The sequence below is a fragment of the Malania oleifera genome, chromosome 10, assembly GCF_029873635.1.
Source record: "Malania oleifera isolate guangnan ecotype guangnan chromosome 10, ASM2987363v1, whole genome shotgun sequence".
NCBI classification, from domain to species: domain Eukaryota; kingdom Viridiplantae; phylum Streptophyta; class Magnoliopsida; order Santalales; family Ximeniaceae; genus Malania; species Malania oleifera.
The window spans coordinates 80,383,327-80,393,446 of NC_080426.1; the positions used below are offsets into that span (position 1 = coordinate 80,383,327).

The 10,120-nt window shown below is 36.5% G+C and overlaps 1 protein-coding gene across 2 annotated transcripts in view; it reads left to right on the forward strand.

Moving 5' to 3' along the window:
• LOC131165980 (MADS-box protein SOC1) overlaps nt 1-6,898 on the forward strand; it is a 71,898-nt gene extending 65,000 nt beyond the window's left edge. Inside the window, exons 10-11 of one of the 2 annotated variants that reach the window (XR_009139699.1) lie at nt 2,369-2,432; nt 6,776-6,891. The gene's annotated coding sequence lies outside the window, so the exon portion shown is untranslated. Of the gene's footprint in view, nt 1-2,368; nt 2,433-6,775 lie in introns of both variants that reach the window. The other variant, XR_009139697.1, reaches the window with a different exon arrangement.
• The last annotated feature ends 3,222 nt before the right edge of the window (nt 6,899-10,120 follow it).

The window sequence follows — 10,120 nt, forward strand, 5'->3', positions numbered from 1 at the left end:
GATTGCACTTGTGACCCTGTAAATCCGAATTCTGGTTTCCCTAGAGGTCTGAATACCACTTCTCTTGCACAACAATTTATAATAGCAAAATTAGCTGCTAACCAATCCATGCCGAAGATGATATCAAACCCGTGTATATCCAGTACCACTAAATCAGCAGATAAAATTCTCCCCTGAACATCAACTGGAAAACCATGGAGTATCCTACTACATCTTACCGCTGACCCGATCGGTGTAGTCATTAATAACCCGACATCTAATGATTGTGTTTCAACTCCACAAAATTTAACACATCCCAAGGACACAAAAGAGTGTGTGGCACCAGAATCAAAAAGTGCAATAATTTTAAATGAAAACATATTAACTGTACTTGTCACCACGTCGTCAGCTGCCTCAGCATCGCCCGACGTCAAAGCGAAAACCCTGGCTGAGGCCATATTCCTCTGGTGGCCTCCACGTGGTGCCTGGTAGCCTTCTCGAGCAAGTCTAGGAGCAGGAGTAGCACCAATTTGAGTCTGATAATCCCTCATCACATGTCTTGGCTTCCCACATCAATAGCAAACACCTCGCCCGGCACGACACTCCCCTAGGTGCCTCTTCCCACAAGTCAGGCAAACTGGAGGTGGCTGTACACCCTGAAAATAGCGATTCCTGGTCTCTTGCCTCTGATCTCTATAGTAGCCACCTCTCTTCCATGAACCACATCTAATCCCCTGCTGGGAACCAAAAGGTATGGATCTCTTCTTCTGTCTCTGCTCCTCAGCCTCCAACCGCTCTCTAATCTTTGCTATAGTGGCCCTATTAACCAGTTCGGCAAAATCCTACAACTTCAGAATCGACACTTGCTTATATATTTCCCTCCTCAGACCTTTTTCAAACTATTGTACCTTCTTCACCTCATCTGGAATGATGTACAGGGCGAAGCAAGATAATTTGATAAACTCAGCACATACTGTTGTACGATTTGATGTCCCTGTTTCAGATTGAGAAAATCCTCAATTTTAGCTTCCTTGGACGAGGTTAGAAAATACCTGTCGAAGAATATTTCCTTAAACCGCTCCCACGTCATCTCCACAGGTACTGTCATCTGCTGCTCTAAAAGTTTCACTGCCGACCACCATCTCTAAGCCTCCCCAGTCAGTTTGTAGGTGGAAAACAGCACCCTCTGCTCCTCTGAACATAGTAGCACTACAAATATTTTCTCTATCTCTTACTCCCAGTTTTCAGCGACTGCAGGATCTATTCCTTCTGAGAAAGCCGGATGATTCATCTTTGTGAACTTCTCTATCAAGCTACCGTGGCCTGCCAATGGACTACCATGTTCCTTCGAACTCCTGGCAATTTTTGCCATAACCTGATGTGCCATGCTGCGTAAGACGACATCTGAATCACTACCCGCAGCGCCTGAGGGTCTAGCACCCTCACTCTCACTCACGTTGGTACTATTGCCACCAGGGTCCATCCTGAAAAACAAGTAACTTAACTCAGAACCCCTTTCTCTATACATATCATCCAACTCATATAATATTTTCTCTTAATTAATTCATATCTGCTGATCTTAATTCAAGGTTCAATCCTGCAACTTAGATACCCAACCCGACGATAGTTTACCATTAATTTCTTGAAATTGTCACCCCAGAAAAATCACACAAACCACCACGAAAGTCTTGCATCTAGACTACAAAATTAGACCTCAAATTCCTTTATCCTATACTCTGGTATTATTACTGCTACACTCTAGAGTCTACAGAACTTAGTATCCTAGGCTCTGATACCAAACTGTAACGTCCTTCTTAACTTATCACATAATAAACATAAATAAAAATAACATCAACTCGAACCCGTGGGTAGTAGGGATAGCCTTACATAAACAGCGGAAACCTAAGCAGCAGTAAAATAAATTACATCCATCAAACCATTTATTAGATAATAACAAAGTTACTACATTCCCAAAATATAGCATTTGAATACAATCTCCAAAACATCAAAATAGACCTAGGATCTTACAACAAAAATCTTTTGATCCTAGATCAAAGCTTACCCTTCTAGTAGGGAAGCTCAACTCACTCAACGGTGACCACGACCCGTTGGTCTCTCAGGGTCTCCTGAAAAATTAAGGGTGAGACACATCTCAATAAGGGAAAATAAACTAAATGCAGCTGTGTGGCAACATGAATATATAATGCAGTTATACATATACAGTACATTTCATATATCTGTGAACATTCGTCATAACATATTCAATCATCATATACTTTCATATTTGCTAATAAATCATATCGTACATAAAACATTTGTTATATCTGATAGTACTGAAAACATACCCAAGATGAATAGTTAGCTGATGTCATGTATTACCCCATGACAGGTTGTGCAGCCCGAAGGCGAGACTCGACAATGGATGACCCACCACTGCCGAGTCAAAAATGTCTGTAAGTATGATGGGCCCGCCACACCCTAGTTTGGACTGTCAGGTAGACTTCTACAATTTTACATTGAAAGTCACATCGACTATCCGTCTCCCACCCCCTCGTGGGGTGGTTAGCACAAGTCTGAACATAAATATCTGATCTATATAGCTACGGTAGCGTGCTCCCGAATTGAACTAAACTAACATCCGAGTTCTGATAACATATAATACATGATGTTATAGCATTTTTCTTCATTTCATAAATACGGCCTCACGCCAAAATTATTTCATAAATACGGCCTCGTGCCGAACAATTCATATATACACGGCCTCGTGCTGAACAATTCATATATACACGGCCTCTTGCTGGAATCATTTCAAGTATATATGACCTCACGCCGAAATCATTTCATATATACACGGCTTCGGACCAGAATCATTTTAGGTATATACATTCTGAAAATAAATCAATTATCATGTATTTGTCAAAATCATCATAACATACTGTATCTTTTCATAATACCTGAAAACATGTTTTACTCGTAAAATCTTCCATATCATAATATTTTTCATGAAAAATAACATTCATGCCACACAAAGCTGGGTAAATCATACATTTCGTTCTAAAATTATAATTCCCATACAACAGGAGTATTTTTCCAACTATACATTTATTCCATAATATTCAAATATCGTACATATTTTTTAGAAAATCAATTTGCTCATAAATAATAGTAATTTACGTGAAAAATAACTGTTTTTGTTTATTCCCTTACCTGACTATTGAGAAAAAACCCCTATAAATTCTGAACTTACACCTGTAGGATTTCCGACTCAATACCCTCAAAATGAAAACTCTCAATACTAAACTTTAGTATTTTCACGTGTATATCATTTCCTATAAGTACCGTAAGATCAAATTTGACTTTAAAAGCCTTACCTCAACTCAGGGATGAATTTCAACGGAGTTCCACTGACAATCCGTTCCGGCAGATATGCAGAGAACTTTTCCAAGAGTGTCGTGGTGGCCTCAGATCGTTGATCCGATGAGCGACGGAGTCAGAATCGAAGAGAGAAAAGAAAGAAACCGAAGGGAGAGAGAGAGAGAGAGAGAGAGAGAGAGAGAGAGAGAGAGAGAGAGAGAGAGAGAGAGTGTGTGTGTGTGTGTGTGAGATTTTCCTTAATTTTGATGTTTAAATCCGGGTTTTCTATATTTATAGGACTAGATTCGTCAATGAGCCACGTCATTTCGTCGGCGAGTCGATTAATAATTTCTTCAATGTAACCCACTTCTCGTCGACGAAATTCAAACTGCTCAAAACCTCTCTCGGTATTTTCTTGTTGACGAATCTTGTTTTCGTCGACGAGGTCCTCTTATACCCTCGTCGACGAATCCCCTATGTTTGTCGACGAGACCCTGATAATTTTCCCTTCCTCTTTATTATTACATTATTATTATTCGGGTCATCACAGTATAGACACTTGCAACGTAGTCCACAGTGTGTCAGTGAATAAGAGTGTGTCAGTCACTGTGTGGGATGTAAAAAGAGTAGGGGTAGACCTAAAATAACTTGAAATGAGATAATGTGTAAAAATTTAATAGTCTTGAATCTGTCAAAAGAAATGGTCCATGATTGCATAAATTGGCAAAAAATGATTCATATAGCTGACCTCACTTAGTAGTAGTTAAAGTTTAGTTTTATTGTTGTTGTTGTTGCTAGTTTTAAATTTAAAAATAATTTTTTCATGTTTTCTTTAAATATATTTTTGAAAAATTTAAGAAGCCCTTTACAACCTTAAGGGTTTTTTTTAGATTAATTTTTAGATGGCTTAGGTATTTTATATTAATTTTATTTTGTTTTTAGCCTTTATAAATTAATAAAACTTCATAATAAATTACAAAAAATTCCAAAAAAATGCTAAAAAATTACAAAGAAGTTTTCATTCAATTTTTTGGATTTTAAAATTTTTCAAAACCCTTTTGCAGCCTAATTTTAGTGTAAGTGTCAACTAATGCATAAAAATTAACTTTCTTTGACTATTGATATCTCATTTTGTGCACATTTACTTATTTTCAAGTGCTTGGATGATTGAACTATTCTAAATTGTAGTGGTATGATACTTTTTTTTATGCTTGTTAGAGCTCGTGATGGTTTGAATTGCCTATGATGATTCAATGATATTTGATTTTGTTTTGTTATAATATATCCAAAACTTGTTGGGGAAGCATGATTGAATCTTTATTTGAATACTGAATGGTCTGAATGAATAACTATATAAAAACCTGAAACACTAATCAATGAATCTAAAGATAGATGACATAAGGGGATTCAATTTCCCTATCTGTTTTCTTGAGGTAAGGGAAGCCTTTCACTTTAAATCATAATACTGTGGGAATGTAAGGTGGAACAATTTTTAAAAACAAGGTAATTTTTGTAAAATGAAGTTCAATAATGGTTGATTGGTGATTAGATGAAGCTTAGTATAGAAGGAACCGTTCATAGAACAAGTGCATGAATGGTGCTATTACCTTCCCCTAGCATAAATGTGCTCTCGAAGTTAGAACTTTGGTTTGTAAACCTTTGACCATCACTTATTTTGACTTTAGGGATAACTAGTTAGTCTAATTAATAATTAGCAATTAAATAGGTGTTCTAACTACATTGGTTAAAGTAGGTTTGAAGGCACTCTGTTGACATAAAGTTTGACCCATATATCTTGTAGTAACCCTAAAAATAATAAGTATTGTAATAATAAGAGGGAGAGAAATAGAAGGAGGCCGTGGAGCGTTCGTCGACGACATTGCATTTTAGGGATAATTTTAATTTTAGAAAATTGCCAAGACTCGTCGACGAATACAGGGGTTCGTCGACGAGTGTAGAAGAAAATTCGTTGACAAATACAGGGCTTCATTGACGAGAAAATACCGAGCGAGATTTTTAGATGCTCTAAATTTCGTCGACGAATACAGGGTCTCGTCGACGAATTTAATGAAGGACTCGTCGACGAGGTGACGTGTCTCGTTGACGAATCTGGCCCTATAAATATCTAAAAACCAGATTTTTATCACATTTTAACACTCCTCTCTCTCCCTACGTCACTCTCTCCCTTCTCTCTTTGTTTTTGGATTCGTTGGTCACCGGATCGAAAATCTGAAGCTACCATGACACTCTTGACAAAGTTCTCTGCAAGTCTACTGGAGCAGATCGTTGGGGAATCAAAGTTAGATTTCATTCCAAATTCAGGATAAGACCTTTTAGTCTATTTTTTATCTCATGATAGTTATAGGAAACGATATAGGCAGAAAAATATTGATATTTTGTAGGAGATCCTGTGGGTATTAGGCTAGTATTCCATAGGGGCTTTCCAGTAGTCAGGTAAGGGAAATATGCTATGCTAGGTATTTTTAAAATATTATACTGTTTATTTAATGATGAAAATTATGTATTACAATATTGTGTGACTTTTGAATATGAATATAGTACGAATATAAGTTTTACGATATTTCAGTATTCTAATTTTACGATATTTTAGTACCATGATTTTATGGATTTTAGTACCATGATTTTATGAATCTCAGTACCATGATAACACGAATATCAGTATTATGATTATGTAGTTTCAGCATTATGATTATACAGTTTCAGTATTATGATTATGCAAGTTTCAGTGTTATGATTATACAGTTCTTAGTATTACGACATATTAATTACAGTACAGTTATGCAGTATCATGGTTATTTTAGTACTTCAGAATCATGGTAAATCAGATAGATGTATATATATAGTAATATATTACATAGTATCAGACCCTGTTGGACTTGCAGCTACAGAGCACGGTACCGTTGCTATAGATACTATATTACTTTATGAGTGCAATCACCTATTTAGATAATACGTGGTAAGGTCAATCACCTAGGCCCTTGAAGAGGTTAGGCTCCTCATCCAGATATGGGTTGAGGTGGGCAGATTGACCGATGGAGTATAGTGATTTATTCCTAGTTGGTCAGTTAGGGTAAATCCCGCCTACGGGCCGCACAATCTTGTCATGAGGGGGTAAGTCATGACACACAGATAGCCACAGGGAACATTTTCAGTTATTATTATGTATGTATAAATTTGCAAAAACAGGGAACATACTTACTTGTATTAGAAGTATTTTGAATAATAAACTCCAATACTGTCATGTTAAGCAATAGGGACAGGGGTGGTGGATTTTATCACTTATACTTCAGTATATATTCAGTTATACATGTTTATTTGAAAACAAATTTTCATGATATAGTAGCTCATTTACCACACGCTAGTAATAACATATTTCTTCTTACTGAGCGTTGGCTTATCCCAGTGTTGAATTATTTTTCAGGTGATCCAGGTAGGCGAGCAGATCAGGTTCGCAGGTAGAGGGGCTTTAGTGGTGCCCTGTTAGAGAGTGAGTACATTTTTGAGAATGATTTTGTATATCCTAGCTAGTTGAGGGTGCTTTGGGAACAAAGATATGTACATATTTTGGGAAACATGTAGTACTCTGGTATTGTGTGGTATTGTATATTTACATTCAAATGACAATGCCTATGTGGTTTATGCTTCTCGCTGCTTAGATTTATGGTTGGGTTTACCCCAGTATGATATCAAAGCATGTAGAATATTATAGTATATATAAACCCAGTTAATTAAGCAGGTCGTTACATATCTTCCTCCAAATTCTAATTTCACATTTTTAGTTTGCCATATATGTCTAGGCAGTTCAAAGATTCACCTCTATAAAGGTGAGCCTCCGAAGTGTGTTGACATGATACAACTAGTAACAACCATTTGGTTAACAAGTGTTATCATAGTCATTTGGTAATGGATAATTGAGAAAAAATAAGCATGTTTTCTTGTGGCTTGCTCAAGAGATGACAATTTTGATGAAACCATTGCTCAATGACCTAGCCATAAAGATAATATAAGAAAATAATAAATTTGGGAACCCAAAATTCTTAAAAGAAATATAGAGTCTTAGTGAAATAAAGCATGGACCCATTTTAGTTACACAGAGGGTGGACTGTCTACCTGGATAGCCTAACCTAGCTATTGAGGCTCACCGTTCACCAACATCATCATAGTCAATCAATCACCATATATGGGCTAGAGCTATAGTCAGTGGGTTAGCATAACACAGACATCAAACTTGGGTTGGCCTAGAAAAATTTACTTGCACATTGGCATTGGCCACTTGAATGTGCTTGGACATTCCCACAAGAACTAAAAGATCAAGGCTACACCTAACCTACTACTTGGCCACGATTCATTTAACCCATGCATGGATAAACTAATGTGCTTAAGAGAACAAAGCCTAGAACAAACCAAATGGTACCTTAACTCCTTGCCTTGATTGGTGTATAACAAGTCATAATTGGTGTGGTTCACTCGAGCTCATCCTTTTCTCTTGGAGTACAAAGTCTCTAAATTTGAGTTGTTTTATAAAGCTGAGCCAGAGGTTCGTATTAAAGACTTGTCTTGAGTGGTTCAACTCCAAGGTGAGTTGGATACCAAGTTTATGGCAGGATTCCACTAGATAAGGAGAACATGCCAGTTGTACCTATTTGAGAAGGAATGTGTAATATTAACCATCAATGGTTTAAACAACAAGATGCAAATGAAACTTGAGAGTAATGAATTTACGTATATAAGTGCAACTTATGTGGCAAATTATGAAAGATTCCTAGATGTGGTTGACCAAAATAGTCATCGTCAGTTGGAACTTTACTAGAGTGAAATCTTGTATGTCTTTGATAAAGAGAGAGACTTTGAAGAAGATGAAGTATATGTAGAAGAATGGAAGTTCATGGGGACTATATATTCTGATACACCAACTGTAACAACCCAAAAAAATTTTGATATTCAAAATGTAGTGACCCGAAAAATAATAATATTTAAATATTAAGAAAGAGAGAAATAAAAGCAAAAATAGAAGGGAAGCTGCCAAACTTCGTCGACGAACACAGGGTTTCACCGACGAAGGATTTAAGGATTTCGTCGATGAAAACAGGGCTTCGTCGACGAGAAAATACCGAGAGGGTTCTAAGGCATCTTGAATTTCATCGACGAATAGAGGATCTCGTCGACGAAATTTGTGTAAGATTCGTTGACGAATATAGGGTCTCGTCTACAAAATCCCCTGGTTTATATATATGTGGAATCCAGGAAATATCTCATTTTAAGAAGTCTCTCTCTCTCTCCTCTCTCTCCTCTCTCTCCCTACGACTTTCTCTCCCTTCTCTCTTCGTTTTCGGCCCCACCAGTCGCCAGATCGACGATCCGAGGCTACCACGACTCTCTTGGTGGAATTCCCTACAAGTTTGCCGGAGCGGATCGTCGAGAAAACGAAGTTGGATTTCATCCCAAATTCTGGGTAAAGTCTTTTATTGAGTTTTTGGCTTTATGGTAGTTATAAGAAACGACGTAGGTGGAAAAATAATAATATTTTGTTCTGAAATATTGTGTTTTTAGGAGTTTGATCTAGGAATCCTGCGGGTATAGAGCCAGATTTTTTTTAGGGGCTTTTCAAAGTTGAGGTAAGGGAAATATGCTATGCCAGGAGTTTTAATAGAGTTAATAGAGATTTTATAAGCATATTTTTATGTCTGTCTATTATACAGTTTTTATAGAAAATGAGCATAAATGTTTGTGTGGCCTAAGTAGACTTTTATGTGAAGAATGAATTTATACAGTTGTTATGAAACATCATACTATACTAAATACAAAGATATAGATACTATATACATTTGATATGGTTTTCCAGCATATGAGATTATACAGAGATAGATTTATATTCATAGAGAAATGTACATGCATATACAGTTTTTATATGAATAGTTTAGGAAATAGATATATATATATATATATATATATACACATATATACAGATACATGTATACAGTATTATTTAGATCAGTATTTATACCATAGCTTTATACAGAATTTATTATGCCATGTTTCCCATCACCGTAATATACAGACAGAAATACAGAGGTAGCATCAAGATGCTACAGATGCAGTATACAGTTTTACAGTATATATATATATATATATATATATATATATATAGTACATAAAGACAGCATTACGGTAATTTTGGAAACATGATGAAAACAGTAAAAGAGTATATATGTATATATGTATATAGTAACAGATCCTTGAGGAAAGGTACACGGACAGATATAGATTACAGAGCACGATACCGTTGCTAGATACAGATAGAGTGCAACCACATATCTCAGATAGTATGTGGGTACCGTCAGCCGTGCTCGGAGAGTATGCAGCTCCCCAGTACACTAGGTTGAGGGGGCCGGTTTTACGAGATAGTAGCCCATCCTGAGCTTAGGAGAGGATGCAGTTTGGCCAGGCTGAGGTAGTGTAGAGTATGATGACTTATCTGGAGGGCCGACCAGATAGAGTCCCGCCTACGGGCCGCACAACCCTGTCATAAGGGGTTAAATCATGACGTACAGAGTTCTAGGGATAAAAGCACAGTTATATATATATATATATATATATATATATATATATATATATATTTACAGTTTTACAGTATATGATGAGAATAGTATGATATTTTATCAGTATGAAAAGTAGAAAATACAGACGATACGGTGTATTTTAAATTGAGAAAGATAGATATGTTTTACAAATTGTTGCATTACAGTTCAGTTGCTATATTTTAAAG